The sequence below is a fragment of the Camelus ferus genome, chromosome 8 (assembly GCF_009834535.1).
Source record: "Camelus ferus isolate YT-003-E chromosome 8, BCGSAC_Cfer_1.0, whole genome shotgun sequence".
Classification (NCBI taxonomy): Eukaryota; Metazoa; Chordata; class Mammalia; order Artiodactyla; family Camelidae; genus Camelus; species Camelus ferus.
In genome coordinates, this window is record NC_045703.1 from 3,780,135 (window position 1) to 3,797,688 (window position 17,554).

Below are 17,554 nucleotides of genomic sequence, written 5' to 3' on the forward strand. Positions count from 1 at the left end.
GGCACAATCTTGCCTTTCAACATCTACTAAGGACACGTAAGACCAAACCTGGACTTCCCACATTATGACAGCTGTCCTAAGATAGAATCTGAGGTCTGCATGAGGGAGTGACGGAGAGCAGGTGTGATACAGAGTTTGCATGAATCAGGGGAAGTAGCTACGAAGACAGGAAATTTTTAGAAGGCAGTAATATCAGAAAAATTTGAAAGCCTCATGAGAAAAACAAGAGGTGGAGCAACTGAGGAGGCAAAGGGAGAGATTCTGTGTTGATTAAAATACAATAGGCATTCAGGGAGGATTCCATGAGTAAGACACAGAGGAGGCCCTTATGTGGCTTAGCAGGGCTGCCCAGGGTGTGTTTTTAAGTATCAAGAATAAAACTCTAGCTTTCTTCGGGAAATGGGATTTTAAAACTGGAAGGTAATTTAGAGACCACTGGCCCCTCACTACTCAGGCTATGGTTCCTGGGCCAGCAGCACTGATATCACTAGGGAACTGGTGAAATGTGCAATCTCAGGTCCACCCACATTTACTAGACGGGAAGCTGTGTTTCAGTAAGAGCCCCTGGTGACCCACATGCACGTCAGAGTCTGAGAGGCACGGCTATAGTCAGTCCTCCACCCTTGTAGCGTGGAAGGAGTAGGAAACGAAAAAACTAACAAGCTGGCTTCCCTGATGCTAAAACTGTCTGCTGATTCATTCTGACTGAGAAATCCTGCAACTTGCTTTTTCCTCCCTTACTGCATCTGTGCAAAACAACCACCAACTTTTCCTTTACGCTTTCCCCTCCCTATACATTCTTTACCGAGAACACCTTTAAACCCAGAGACTATGCTCCAGGAAGGAGGTAATGGGTCGATAATCTCAGAAGAACGGACAGACCCTCTGGAGGAATTCCTGGATGCCATGAAGATTCCTCAAGGGTAAGAGGAATGTAGCACCCTGTAAAATGCCCTGATTGTTATCACCTTCTCTGTTCCATCCAGTTTTTCTATAATCCTTAAGACCCCAACCCCAAGATGGAGTCACAGTTTCTAAGGCATTAGCCTGTTGTCACTCCCTTTTGCCTGGCAAAGCAATGAAGGTGTTCTTTTCTGATTCTCCCAGTACTCTGCCTCTGAGTCTCAATCTGGCTATTGGGGTGCAGAGGCCAGTTTTGTGACAACAGCACTCCATGAATACTTGAATATTTGAAGTGATAAGACACTCAATACTTCACATGAGAATGCTAAGTATTAGTAATGCTTTTAGAATACTGAATCGTGGTCACTCTCCTGGTAACTTTTTCCCCTTGTTCCTAGTAGGTCTATACATTCACTCCCTTTTCTTCTTAACAGCCTTTCCAATATGTGGTAAGAGCCCTTAAGTCTCCTGTTGGAAAGAGCAGCTACTCCAAATTCTTTGAGTGCTAACATTTTAGCAATCCAAGCCAATGCTAGAAATCCTGCAGTCCAGGCAGGAGACTGGAGTCCAAATCCCAGCAAGTGAGGACTGATCTCCAGATTCAGGGGGAAGGGAGGGGAGGTTACTACCTAGGAAATAAAAGTTAAAGAAAGACCCATGGTTCTAAGAATTAGGCCTTTGAAAAAGTAAACCATCTCATGTTCTTGAATGATGACAGTGGTAGGAGCCTTCAGGCAAATACATCATACCACCTTTCTTTCCCCAATTACTTTGGTTGACTTTCTCTGGTCCATCTTCTTACATTTTCCTGAAAAGGAATTTGATGTGGCCACCTCAGAGTTGTTATTGACACAAATCCCTTTGACCCATTCCTATGGAATTCAAAAGTAGAGTTTTAAAGGATTTTCAACTTGCCATAAAGAATGGCAAGGCAACCCAATCAAAAAAAAAAAAAAATGGGCAGAAGATATGAATAGATATTTCTCCAAAGAAGACATACAGATAGCTAACACAAGATGCTCAATATCACTAATTATTAGAGAAATGTAAATCAAAATCATGAAGTTTTACCTCATACCTGTCAGAATGGCCATCATCAAAAAGTCTACAAATAACAAGCATTGGTGAAGATGTGGAGAAAAGTGAACCCTTGTACACTGTTGTGGGAATGTAAGTTGGTGCAGCCACTATGAAATACAGATGGAATTTCCTCAAAAATCAAAACAGAATTACCATATGATCCAGGAAGTCCACTCCTGGGTATATATCTGGAAAAAACAGAAACACTAATTTGAAAAGATACATGCACTGCAATGTTCACAGCAGCACTATTTACAATAGCCAAGACATGGTAGCAACCCAAGTGTCATCAACATAGGACTAGATTAAGAACATGTGATATATATAATGGAATATTACTCAGTCATAAAAAAGAATGAAATACTGCCATTGGCACTAATGTGGATGGACCTAGAGAATATTATGCTTAGTGAAATAAGTCAGACAGAGAAAGAAAAATGCTGTATGACATCACTTATATGTGGACTCTTACACAAATGAAGCAAATGAATGTATATGCAAAACAAAAACAGACTCACAGACATAGAAAACAAACTAGTGACTATCAAAGGGGAGAGAGAAGGGGGAAGGAACAAATTAGGGGTATGGGGTTAACAGATACAAATTGCTATATATAAAACAGATAAGCAACAAGGATATACTGTACAGCATAATGAATTACAGCCATTATCTTATCATAAATAAAATGGAGTATAATCTACAAATATACTGACTCACTATGCTGTACACTTAAAACTAACATAATATTGTAAATCAACCATGCTTCAATTGAAAAAACAGTACGCAGGCAGTTTCTTGCTTGTCCAGTCTGATATTGGTAGTGGCTGCCTCGAGCCCTGTTGAGGGCTGAGAGGCCACATTCAGGCTCAAGTGAGAGTGGTCAGGATCTAGTTATTACGCCTGTCATGGGTATAAAAAGGGAGCAGGGGCAGATGTGCCAGCCCTGCATCATAAAGTGTACATATGTACAAGCAGGAAAACACAGTTTCTGTCCTAAAATTCATGACATCATTGTATAAAATGCTTTGCCTCTTTTCTATAGATAACTTTTTGGAAGAGTGTCGAAGATAATAGTGTGGAAACACCTCAATTACCACTTATTCTACTTTTTAAATACCTAATGTAAGTTAAAGATCACTCTTAAAACTTGAACCCCAAATTTCAACAGCTCCTCTTTTATTTTTAATGTCCTCCCTATATATATATCTTTTCCTTCAACATGCTAACATAAAATAAGATGCATAAGACCATAAATACAGGTGCCCAGTCCAGCTGTGACATTTCTTTTCAATCTCTTTTTATTCATCACTTTGGTTTGACAGCGGTGAGTCAGGTAACACACATCGGAGCCACTCTCCCCTTGTTAGGCGTTCACACAGAGGAGGGCAAGAGTCCTGGCTAACACAGGGCTTCCTCTAACTCCATTAGTTGCTAAGCAACCACTTCACTGGCACCTTCCTGATTCAAGGCAGAGCAGATCAGTTTAATATGAAGTGTTGGGTCATCCCATAAGCTCAAGTTCACTCCTTCTGCAAACACATTTGATTCTTTGTCCATGCAGGCTATGTGCAAAGTCTCCACATCTTACAAAATGGGGGGGGGGGGGGAGTTTAAGAATAACTCACAAGAGTTCAAATATCTTTGCAAAGTAACTAGATGAAGAACTTCTTTTAATCCTATGAAAATGTATATATGCATAGGTACATAATTTTAAAGTGATGTGAGTGATTGGATATGAAAATCTCTCTTATCACTTTAGAGTCACATCTCTCTAAATGAGAAGAATCCTGATAATTCAATCCTTCAGGAATCAAGACATGTAAGCCAAAACTCCAATCAACACCAGGTGAGCAAGGGGTATGGCTCAGTGGTAGAATGCAAGCCTAGCATGCATGAGGTCCTGGGTTCAATCCCCAGTCTCTCCACTAGAAGCAAATAAATAAACCTATTACCTCCCCTTCCAAAAAAAAAATCAGATGAGCTAATCAAAAGCAATTGATTCAAAAAGCAGCTGGATCATCCAACAGCTTGGACAATTCATTTTGAATCAGTTTTTTTTTAATAAAAATGATAAGCAGAATCAGGGCCTATCTATAGAGTCCAATAATTCTTTACACCAGTTCATCAGATTCACATGGTCAGCTGTCTTATTCTTCTTTTATAAAACATCTGTCTTTGTTCAATATTCAAAAGGTTTAAAATTTTCATCAGCTTTATTATCATTCAGATGTATTCTTGTTCTTTCTGATGAAGTTAAGGTTGACTGCATTACTGAGATTAAATAAGCATGGGTAAATTTTTGGTTTTAAATAAAACAGCGTGAAAGTTATCATTTTAAAAGCATAAAAAGATATGGCAGAAAAAGTGAAATAATCTTTCAATACAAACTTAAATACATATAAAAAGCTTATCACAGTGACTGCAGAGAGTAAATGACAAAAAAGCTGTTATTATTACATTATAAGTATTTATCTGGCTTCACAGTATTTATATTCAGTAGAAATGAATCAGTTTAAATAGAGGAATAAAATGCAGACCAGAGGTCACCATTCTCCATTCACTATAATGAACACAGTGCACTAGGAGCACAACAATGAAATTAATAGTTATCCAATCTGAGATGTTAATGATTTCTCTGACACTGAGGCAAATAGCTTTAAAGGGGATATAACAGTGATTGTTTAGAGGTTCTCAGCTTTCTATGTAAAAAGGAAATAACATTTGACCCCTACTAGTACTAACTGGTACTCCACCTTGAACTAACAAAGGGAATACTATTTTTAATTGATGCGTTCAGTTTCAAAAGGGAATTATGAATCCATATTAATTTAAGAAAACAAAACAAAACCCCACACATCCTTTGGTGCTCACAAGATCCTACCCACAGCACATCTAAAATCAGCCTTCTTCTAGTTATTCAACCACTGCAGCTTCAATAATGGACAGATGTGCAGCTGTTCATTGTCAGCCAGGCAATTAATGCTTATCGAACATCCACCACGTGTGAGGCTCTGTAACAGACTGTCTATGAAATGTCAGATTGACTGCTTAATTTGGCTTTGCTGAATGTCAAGGCCATCATTAATGGTGCTATTTTTTTCTGGCTAAATTTAAAAGCTAGTTCACGAGGCCTCTTCTTGGTAGATGTTAACTAAATGACTCATCAGCAGATACAAGTTGCAGAATGTCAACATCTACTCACAGACAACAGGTGATTATGACTTAGGTGAGAAATTGAGCACATTTTCAACTGGGGGTGATTTTTGTCCATTTCTACAGCTCCTCGGAACTATGTTTGTGTGTAGGTTTTTTAAAGTCACAACTGCCTTAAGAAAAGAGAAGTCTATTGCAGCATTTTGGGTACCTCTTCTGAACTAGATTCTGGTATTTCTGGAGTTACAAGCTGAAGGGAAGCAACTGAATGCTACTACATTAGGTCCCCAGCTAATTAGACAAGGACTCTAAAACGTACGAGTAGCTAGCTGTCCAGTCTTTCCTGTTTCCTAATTCCCTGGTGGCTTCAGATGGTACCACACTAGGCCAGCTGGATCCAAGGAAACAGCAAGATGTCTGCTGGGCTACAAGTCTTTTGAACTCAGGACTTAAACTTCTCTCCAGGAGTACATACCCACTAAGACTCTAAGAAGTTCTATGTTGGGGAGTGGGACAATCATCACTTTCCTGGTTTGTAACTCAATCTTGGCATCAGTAAGGCCATATTTTCAACTGTAGGAAGAAAACAGAGTCAGTGCCCCAGTGTCTCTGAGCCATCCTTCTGCTCCCTAGCTCCACACCAGCTGTTAAACAGAGAGATCTACATGAATAAAAACAAAACTATTATTTAGTCTTAGTGAAAATCACCTTTACTTGTGAAAACTGAAACAGGTATTACTGATCAGTTTTGTATTTCAACTGTATCTATGGACTCAGGCATCCTGGCCACTGCTGAATAAATACGATCCAAATCCCAGAGAGGAAAGGCTTTTGCTGACTGGGCCTAATGACTCAAAAAGTTTAAAAAAACTAAATGGTGGCTTTTTGTCTTTACTATTTTTTATTTATGTAAGTAATACATAAATAAAGTTTTCTTTAAAAATAAGATTATCATAGATAAAAGTAAAGCCTTACTTTCTAGAAAGTAATATTTGAGCAAAGATCAGAAGGGAGCAAGGAAGCAAGTCCTGTAGAGTAAGGCAGGCGGAGGAAACAGCTGTGCAAAGGCCCTGAGGTGACAGCATACCAAGCATACTTGAGAGAGGCCCATGTGATTGAAGCAGAAGGAGGGAGGGCAAGAGTCATAGGAGGGAGGCCTGATGAGGTAGAATCATGTGGACCACAAGATATTGGCTTTTACTCTGAATAAAAGTGGAAGTCATCACAGGGTGTTGAGCAGAAGTGAAATAATCTGTGCAGTTTCAGTTATATCACTGGGGCTGCAGCCCTGATATAGATGCCAATGGCTCAAGGATTAAAGTACAAAGAAAGTAGAAGGTTACTGCAAAACTGCAGGGAAAAATGACCCTGGGCGCCAGGGCGGTAGTAGCAGAAGTGGTTAGAGTCTGTATATATTTTGAAAGTGGAGTCACAGAACTTGCTGGCAGTTTGCACGCAGGAGAAAGGAATCACTAATTACTCAGCAGTTTGGAAACTGCACTAACTATAGTCATTGTTAACTAAAATGGAGAACACCATGCAATAAGCAGGCTTGTGGGAGGAAACTGGGAGTTTGCTTTGGACATGTTAGATTTATGATGCCTCTTAAACATCCAGGCAGAGGTGATGAGCAGGCAGCTGGGTATACAAGTTGTGGATTTTAGGGGAGCATCTATACTGGAGATCTAAATTTGGGGGTGGGTCATCATCTGTGATGCTTAAGTTGGTCAACTTGCTTGGGTCATGGGGATCCCAGACAGTTGGTCAAACATTATTCTGTGTTTCTGCGAAGGTGTTTCTGCATGATATGCACATTTGAATGGACTGCATAAAGCAGATTGCCCTCCCTAACACGGGTGGGCCTCATACAATCTGCTGAAGGTCTCAATAGAACAAAAGGCTGAATAAGAGTGGATTCTCTCTGGTGACTGCCTTCAAACTGAGATGCTGGCTTTTTCCTGCCTTTGGACACAAACTGAAACATGGGCTCTTCCTGGGCCTCGAGCCCACAGCTTTCAGACTGAAACTACATCACTGGCTCTCCTGGGTCTCCAGGCTGCTGACTGTGGAGATCTTGGCACTTGTCACCTTCATAATTGAGTGAGTCAATTCCTTATAATAAATCTCTCTCTGTATATAAAATCCCTTTGGCTCTGTTTCTGTTAAGAACCCTAATTTATATATCATTTTATATTACTATACATATAAAGCCATGAGATAGTATAAAATTATCATGAAAGCTGGTGTAGACAGAGAGTCTAAGGACTGAGTCTGGGCCACTCCAGTTTTAAGAAGTTGGGGAGATGAGGCAAAACTAGCAAAGCATTTGAGAAGTAGCAGCCAGTAAGTGGGAGAAAAACCTGAAAAACTCAAAAGCAAAATGAATAAAGTATGTCAAGGAACAGGAAGTAATTGAGATGCTGATGAGCTGTGAAAAAGAGAGGACTGGAAATTGATCACTGGATTTGGCTGCATTTTGTTGACAATTCTTTTATCTATGCTCATAAGTGAGATTAGGTTCTCATTTCTTTTTGCTGCCCTTGTGTTTTGGTAAGAGAATTATGTTAGCCATATAAAACTAGCTGTGTGGCTTTCCATTTTCTTACAGACTTTAGACTTGGTTCATGGGAAATAGCTGTTAAGTAAAGAGTTGGTAGGACTAGCACATAAAAAATCTGGGCCCACAGCCTTTCTGAGGAGGTGTGTGGCTACTCTGACTACTACCCCAATTTCTTACATTTTTCCCTTTTGGTCCAATTTTGGTAACTTTTATTCTTCTAGAAATATGTTCACCAAGGTTTTAGTGTTTGTTGATATGAAATTTCTATGGTTTCTTTGATAATCGTTTTTCCTTACTTCATCTCTAAATGTCACCTTTTTTATTTTTATATACTTCTTTTTTTAATTTTTACATATTGCCTCTTCCTTTTTTTAATAATTCTTGAATAAATATGGTCAAAGTTTATCTTAATCCATATGATTAAACAATAGTTTAAGAATATTTAATATAAAAATATGTATTTTTTGCTATCTCATGAATACTTGCTTTTATCCTATTCCTTTCCAGCTATTTTATTAGCATTTATTTTATAATTCCAGTTTTTGTGGTTGAAAGCATAGTTCACTATTCTGGATCTTTCCTATTTTAAACAAATGCACCAAGGCTTGGAAAAGACGCTACTGATGTGGCCCCCAGATCCCTCTTTAATGAGGAATCTGTGGTCCCAGCTGCTGGGAGAACTGTGGGCAGACAGACTTCAGCTGTCAGCCTCTTCAGGGATTGCCCAGCTGCTGAGAGTGTCCTGTCTAAGGTCCCGCCCCTTCCTGGGAGGCCCAAATTCAATGAGTGATCAGGGCAAGAATATAAAAGTCCTAGCCACCAGGCCCAGCACTGAAGGGCATCTTAGCTCTGGAGTTCCCTGTGGAGTCAGCTGTGACTGTTGTTGGGCTGACATCAAAGATCAACTTCTCCTCCTAAGTCTTGCTTTTTTTCACCTCCCACCATGGGTGTTGATTCCAAAGGTTCTTCACGCTGAACTCTGTCTCAGAGTCTTCTTTCCAGGGAGTTCAAACTGCAAAGAAGGCTTTAATTGTCCTTCTTCAAATCCATGTTAAGAACAATGCTTTAATTACTATTCAGTTTAAATGTTGTGAAATTTTGACACTGATTTTCCTTTTAACTCATTGAGTGCTTTCTAGGAAAAAAATTGCAACTGTATGTGGGTAATTTACTTTGTTATTGATTTCTCTTTTTAATAATTTCCTTATGACCAACTTACTGTGTGGTCAGAATGACCTACTTAACTACAGTTTTTACAGTTATTTCGAATGTGTTCTATCCAGATTCTCAATGTGCATCTTTATTATTTTTTTATAATCTAAATGATCTGTCAGTTCAGAGAGAAGAGTGTTTAAAACCTCTCACTATGAGGATCTGTTGATTTATCCTTACGATCCTATTATTTTCCTAATATATTTTGAAGCTTTACTAAGTAGATATAGGTTTGTAACTGTTATCTTCCTGATGGATTGTTACTTTGGTCAGCACAGAATACCATTTTATGATCTTTCTACTTCTGTTAACCTTAAATTCTAGTATGTGCCATGTTAATATTATTACACATACTTTGTTAGTGTCTGACTAGTGTATTTTCCTGAGGTATGTTTCTTATAAACAAAATATACTTAGATTTATATTTTTAATCAATCCGAGTTTGTGCCTTTCAATGAATGACTTTGGACAGTTCACATATATTGTTATTACTAAATATTAATAAAATATTTGGTCTAACTTCTGCCATCTTATGTTGTTATAATTTTTCATGCTTTTTATTTTTTTCTTTTTTCCCTTTGGATATATATAGCAATAAAAAAGGTTTCTTCATTCAATATTAATTATGCTTACTGTAAAAACCTCTTTCTGATTGCATCAATAACCATTTTCCACATGTCATAGTTTCATCCATTTGTTGAGTCTCCTGATAATTCTGCATTAATTAAGGTAATATGACATTATAATCTTAGGTAATTTTATAACAGGTAAAACTCAAATTTCTATGGCCTCATTCGCTCAGGACACAGCTCAGTGTAATTGTTCCTAGTTAGGCCACCAACCACATGGTTGTTTAGGGCACAAGATCCTTTCATCTTAGGGCTCTGCTCTCCTCCGAGTTCTTTCACTTTGGCTTGCAGACAGAGAAAACAACTGCAGAGAAGATGCATCTGATTATAACCACCTTCCTGCAAGTAACCCATACTTTCCCTTCATACTCCTTTAACGAGAACTAGTCCCACAGCCCCACCTAGAAGCAAGAAGCATTAGAAAACGGAGTCCCTGACTGAGTAGACACTTCCGAGCAACAACTCAAAACAAAAGAGGAGGGGTTAGCTGACTGTCTCTGCCACATTCTGGTTTCTACACTTTCCTAAATTATCTGGCTTGTCTATCACTACTTCAAGAATAGAAAGCCCTGGCCCCTGAGCATGGCACAATTCACTTCTCTATTCTCCATGCTCTTGTCTACTTAATCTTCGCATTAATCACATTAATCACTAGTGGAACGCTACTAGTGAACCTTCACCTACAGGTAAGCAGACCAGACACTCTCCCAATGATGAGGGCATTCCTTCTGTTGGCCTAAACCTTGGGTAAGAACCCTGGGAATCTAGAAACCTCCCAGGTGGAGTTAGCTTTGCCATCTGTCTCTGTGCTCAAGTAGAATCTTTTAGATACAAGCAGCTTGGCTCTGCTTCTTAATCCCCTAAGTCCCAAACACACTTACTTACTTCTTGACAATTACATCTATTAGTCTTTACATTTTATTTTGCTATAGGTTTTCTTTGCCCTTGTGCAATGAGTTGGGGTTTTAGAAGAATTTATAGAGTTTTCGAAGTTTATGGGAAAGGAATTCAAAATTTTTATAATTTAAGTCTTCTTTGCCCTTTTAAAGTGACATTTTTCACTCATTATATAAAAAAGCACCTGTTTCTTTTTATTATAGCTTTGAGATTAGCTCCCATCACACATATATTTTATGATGAGTAATTTATAATTGCCATGTCTATTAGAAAGCTTGTGTTGTTCCAACCATTAGGACATAATTCACTGGGATCTTTTAGGTGATTTATCACAAAGCTCCTTGAAACTGACTTTGGCTACAATATTAAGATATGGTTAATGTCATTTTCAGCAATCATCTCTTGTGGCATTCAAAGAAGAACATGCCTACCATTCTAAAAACCAGAAATTGTATTATAAGACCTCAAATGCTGACCTAATGGAATTTAATTCGGACTTGGCTAGACAAGAGATGAATGACAGAGCAATGAAATCATGGCATATATGATGAGAACATCATGTTCCAACACTGACCCTCCTCCCACCCCCACCCCCGGCTACAATAATGTTCCACTGGGAATCTCTTGTTTACCAACTAAAAGCAGAATCTCGTTATAAGCAGACTGTAGAGTCTACCAGATATAAGAGTCAAGGCCCAGAAAATACTTCCACACATTCACAAATATTTTCTTTGCCTTGCTGGAAAATCTCCAGTAAAGAATAGTAACCTTGCTATGCCACACTTCTAAACTGCTGTCCAAAAGACTAGTGACTAGGACTAAGACTAGTGACTGCTTAGAAAAAGAAAAAGAAAAAGAAGATGAATAAGAGATATAAAGGAATATACCTTTTATTCTTCTAGGTTACTTTTACTAGATTTAAAAAATTTGTTTCCTTCTCTTGGTGGCAAGGTTTGAAGTCATTTGGGTTTTTTTCAACATTAGAACCCAATATAACATACAGCTGAATATTAGATATTTTTTCTTTAAGAAAACACTTCTGTAGTACTTTTTTCACTCATGCACACACAAAATTGAGAAAAGATAATGGATAAATTTTTCTATATCTAAGATAACATGAAAATAATGACATACCAACAGAAATAATTCAGGGGAACAAAAAAGCACTTTATAGGAGTCTTAATTTATAAAATATTTTGTGACGATCGAATGACATTTGGAAATGTTTCAAAAAATATCCGCTGTGCTAATTAAGTGCAAAGCCAAGGACTGAGTATTCAGTGAGGGTCGGGGGATGAGGGAGGGACAGACATATGTACAAATCTTGACTCTCTTCCAGTACCATTAGCCCTGCTCCACCAGCTGTCCTAGAACCCACCACAGTTCCCTCTCTCCACCTGTTCCACAGCTGTGACCATTGCTTCTCCCATTCATTTAGTGATAATTTTCAAAGAGCCAGGAGCATGACCCAGGTGTCCTACATTGTCCTACACGATCACTTTTTTTTTAAACCAGTCCCCAATTCTTTTCTTGCTCCAAAGTCAAGGGAGAAAAAAGCCAGTAGCTTGTTTGGGCCATCTCAGTTTGTTTATTTTGCCTTTTTCTGTACGAGCTGAATAGAAATCCTCACAGGCTGCAGGCTGGAGACACAGTAGCCTGTGTGTGAGGCTCCCTGACTGACAATGACCCTCAGTCCCCAGAGCCAGTATCAACACTCTTTCATGAGGAATGCAAATTAGCCCAAAGCACTAATCTCTGAAGACATTTTTTATGACACTAGGATTAATGTCAAGAAATGCCTTACACACTTTTAAAACTGTTCTTAAATGTGAAATCATATGATACTTTGGGTAGGTGTGAGCATGACATATAGGCGGCCTTCTTTTCTACCGTCCAGCGAGATCTCATTGTACTTCCACCAAACAGGGAATTCAAAGTGCAAAACAGAGCCTATTCAAAACAGTAAACACACAACAGCAACAACAAAAGATACACACAGATTTCCCTTTCATAAAACATAAAGCAAAGGAACTCCTCACCTGCGCTCTTTTTAATCCCATAAATAACTTTTCAAATATTTAAAATTATGTTTACAATTATCTTGGATTGTAAATTACAGCAGAAGCAACTGCATGACCAGTAAATCCTAAAGAAGCAACAGCTAAGAAAATTTGGGGTGTCTGGAGAGTTTGGTACATTTCAAAAGATTAATTCATGTCTCAAAAGTAATGCCTTGGGGAAAACAATTTCAAAATAAAAGAAAACTGAAATGTAAAAAGCAGACAAAATTGGCAAAAACTGTCTTTGCTGAGTAGCTTTAAAACAATGATTCTTCCTAACAGAACTTTGGTTTAAAAACCAAAACTCTGCTCTCTTCTGCATGGAAAATAAAAACCACCTGTAACACTAGCAAACTAACAATTTAGCATCCAGTGTGTTTCGAACTCTTGGTTTGTATCTGACATTTATTATTTCATTCAATTTCCACATTAGCCCCCCCGAATTAAGTGACAATTCACCTACTTTTAAACTTGGAGGAAAAAACAATGAAACTTAGAGATAAAGCCATTCACCCAAAGATATACACAGGCAGAAAACATTTGAAAAAAGCGATTATAAACCAGACTGGTCTCAGTCTAAAACTGTACTGGCTCTATAATTAATACTCTTATTAAAATGTGAGTTCTTTATTGGAATACAAAACATATTCTCTTTCTCACTCTTAAGCTATATGACACATTTCTTTAAATTAAAATTTTTATGTGAAACTTTCAAAAGTGAAACTATCAGAGGCAACCAGGGCTACCCCAGAAGCATGTGAAGGAATTGAGAGCACACCAGCCTCAGCGTTCAGGCTCCCGGAGCCCTGGGGTGCTCGCAGGGGAACAGACAGAGATGGAGCTTGTGGCAGGACCGTCCCGTTTGCAGTGGAGGGACAGGGACAGGGCAGCATGTGCCACAGTGGACACAACATGATAAGCTGCAGCCTTGCCTCTGCGTTGCTGCTCCACAATTTAATAACCAAGGACCTTAGGACACTTCCCCAACCTCTTTCAGTCTTAATTTTCTTATAGGTAAGTGGGAATAGCTATTTCTTTGGTTGATGTCACAGTCAAATGAGACTGAATGAGTAACTCACTGGCACAATAAAGAGATAGTTGCCACAAGACAGAACGAGCTGTTGTGATCTCTTCTGCTTGCCCTCCACCTCCAGGGCGACCTTAATGCTCCCCCAGCCTGGAAAGCACTCCTGGGACTTCACTGTGTGGGAAAGGTCCTCCTATTCCAAGAAGCTTCCCAACTGCAGACCAATGTTTTCTCCATCCTTCAAAATCACTTATTTATTTACTCATTCATTCAGCAAAAACATTCACTGTGCTCAAGGCACTTTGCTAGATCCTATAGGAGACTGAAAAAAAATTCAGTTTTTTCCCCTAGGCAGCTGACACCCAAATATATGAAGCTATGTAGTTAGTTACTGTCAGGAGCCGGGGTGTTAACCAGAGATAAAAACATCTACCGCTGTTTTAAGAATCAAATGAGAGTGGTTTGATAAATACTGTGATTATGACTATTATGATTGCCACCACTCCACTGGTTTGGCACTCATTTTGCTGTTGAAGTCTACATGCGTGGTCCCTATCAGGCCAGAAGAGGCTTCCAGCCAGTGCTTTCAGACCAGCTCCTGGTCTGGCACAATGTTGTGGACATAAAAATACCGTTTGCTGGATGTTTCAGTCCCACAGAGACTTTGTATAATTTCATCATCAAGACAACACCCTATTCCAAGTCAATATGGCCACTGTCGACAAATCCATACAAAAACCACCACTGCTGGAGAAACACAACTCTAGGCTACTAGGGTCCAGAATGCAGTTAAACTTTATCTGCAGCAAAGTCTGTATGTTCATTCCTCAAATGCTCAGTGAGCATGTACCACGTGTGAGGCACTGCGCTAGGCAGAGGGTAACAAAGTGAACGGGATCCTATGACAGAGACCAAAACCTGTCCCCTCCAGAAAGTTCCGCCTGGTGGGGGAGATCACACGTGCACAACTACTAGATAATGTGAGGGAAAACCTATACTCTGTAGTCACCATGACCAAACAACTGCAAAACTAGTATTTCTACAATCTTCCTAATCTCATTGAATGGTAACTACATTTGTCCAGTGCCTTAGGCAAATACCCTGGAGTCAGCCTTCACACCTCCCTTCCTCTCACACTCCAAGACCAGTTCACGGTCAAATTCCAGGGGCTCTTCCTTCAAAATGCATCCAACAGTCCTCACCACCTCCATCCCCATGGCCCCAGTGTAAACCATCATCTTGTTCCTGTCTTACTCTAATAGCCTCCCATTAGGCTCCCTGCTTCCACTCTCATCTCCTGACAGAAGAACAATCTTATGAGAATGCAGGGCATGTGATGTTATTTCTGTCAAAATTGTCTAAGCACTTACCATTTCACTGAAGTAAAAATCAAAACCCTAACAGCAACAGCCTGCAAGGTGGTCACCTGTGACATGGCCTCACGTGTTCCTACCTGCTGACTCCTCTCCAGCCCCTGCCCTCCCTGCTGCGCACAAACACTGCTAGTACCTCACACCCCAGGCTTGGTCTTTGCTGTTCCCTCTGTCTGGGATGCTCCTTGCCAAGCAATACGTGGCCTGCTCCTTCACTTATGAGAGGGCCTTCCCAGACCATCTTATTAGAAGGAGGCAATTCCCACCGCCACTATGACCAGCACTGCCGACCCCACCCTCCTGTGGTCCTCCACGGCCTTTACCCCCGTTAGACAAACTCAATACTTACTTATCTGTTTAGAGTCATTCTTGTCCAACCAGAGTGGAAGTGTCATAAGGGAGGATTTTGTCTGTTTTATATATTACTGCATCTTCACAATCTAGAACAGCGCCTGGCATTTAGTGGGTAGTCAATACATAACTGTTGAATGAATGAATGATTAAAGAAATGAACTAATGAATGAAAGAGCAAATAAGTAAGTGAAACATGTATAGAATACTAAGGTATTGGAGAAGGGACTAGAAAGTTAGGAGGCAGGAAATTATAGGAGAAGAGTGATGTATGAGACACAACAGCAAAGGAAGCCCACATAGAAACCTGACTCCCTAAAAGGGAGAGATTCAGATTACATGCTCCTACATTATTCTGCCTTGAATTATAATTATGTGTATACGCTTTACCTTTTCTATGAATTATAAGTTCTTTGAGGACACAGACGGTGTCTATGATGGTTAATTTTAAGGGTCACAGGGTTCTCAGATACTTGGTTAAGCACTATAAATGGGAGTGCTATGAGGATGCCTCAGGTGAGATTAACATTTGAATTGGTAGACTCACTAAAGCAGATGACCCTCCCCCATGACGGGGGCCTCACCCAATCAGTCGAAGGCCTGAATAGAATAAAAGGCTGAGTTAGAAAGAATTCTTTCCTTCTGCCTGACTGTCTTTGAGCTGAGACATCAGTCTTCTGCCTTTCCACTCGAACTCAGGCTGGTACCTGCACCGTCCTCCTGCAACAGAGTCAGTACAGTGTTCTGCACATACAGGTGCTCAGCACACTGTCCAGATGAATGGTGATGCCCTTTAATGGAAGAACAAGCCAGATCATCACCAGGGTGCTGCCCACTACCTTAACATATCCACTCCTGCTATTCTCAGAATCAGGACTTACTGTATTAAAGCTGTCTCTTCCCCAAAGCAGTATGTTCCACGGTTACAACCTAATTGCTCACTTGACGCTAAAAAAAAAAATTCGAAGGTCATCTTCTCTTAAAACAATTACGAGAAAGCAGTGAGGTACCTGCAGTATTTTTTTTTCTTTCATTAAAAAAACTAATAGATTTTATTTTTTAGATCAGTTTCAGGTTTACAGAAAAACTGAGTAGAAAGTACAGAGAGTTCCACATGTCCCCTTCCCATCAACATACTCCACTAGTGTGGGAAAACTGATGAACCAACGTTGACAGATTATTATCAGCCAAAGTCCACAGTTGACACTAAGGTTCACTCTTAGTGCTGTACAGTCTATGAATTTGACAAACACATAATGGTGCACACCTACCATATAATGTATCATACAGATTAGTTCCACTGCCCCCCAAACTGCTTCATCTGTTTATCCCTCCCTCCCCTTGGCCACTGGCATGACTGATCTTTTTACTGTTTTCAAAGTTTTTCCTTTCCCAGAATGCTATATAGTTGGAATCACATAATTGTGTATCTTTCAGACTGGCTTCTTTCACTTAGTAATATGCATTTAGGGTTCATCCTTGTCTTTTCATGACTTGATAGTTCATTTCTTTTTATTACTGAATAATATTTCACTGTATGGAGGTACCATAGTTTATATAATCAGAAACACAAGAGGAGACATTATAACTGATACCACAAAATATGAAGGATCATAAGAGATTACTATAAACAATTACACACCAACAAATTGGATAAGCTAGAAGAAATGGATAAAATCCTAGAAATGCAGGCTACCAAGACTGAATTATGAAGAAACAGAATCTGAACTGACCAATAATGAACAAGGAGACAAAATCAGTCATCAAAACCTTCCAACAAAGAAAAGTCAGGACCAGATGGTTTCCCTGGTGATTCTACCACACATTTAAAGAAGAATTAATGCCAATCCTTCTCAAACTCTTCCAAAAAACAGAAGAGGAAGAAATATTCCCAAACTGGTTTTATGAGGCAATTATTACCCTGACATCAAAGACAGATAAGGGCACTACAAGAAAAGAAGAATACAGCCTAATTTCCCTGATCAGTATGGATGCAAAAAGCCTCAACAAAATATTAGCAAATCATATTCAATAGCACATTAAAAGGATCGTCCACCATGATCAAATGGGATTTATCTCTGAGATGCAAGGAGAGTTCACCATAAGCCAATTAAATATGACACACCACATTAATAGAATTAAAGACAAAAATATATAAACATATCAATGGATGCAGAAGAAGCATTTAACAAAATTCAAAATCCTTTCATGACAAAAACTCTCAACATCCTAGAAGAAAACATAAGCAATAAGCTCCTGGACATCAATCTTGGTGATAATTTTTTAAACTTGATACAGAAAGCAAAGGC

General features: G+C 39.3%; 1 protein-coding gene across 8 annotated transcripts in view; it reads right to left on the minus strand.

Moving 5' to 3' along the window:
• The window catches only part of KLHL32 (kelch like family member 32), a 186,700-nt gene that overhangs the window by 109,585 nt on the left and 59,561 nt on the right, over positions 1-17,554 (minus strand). The gene's annotated exons all lie outside the window — the stretch shown is intronic.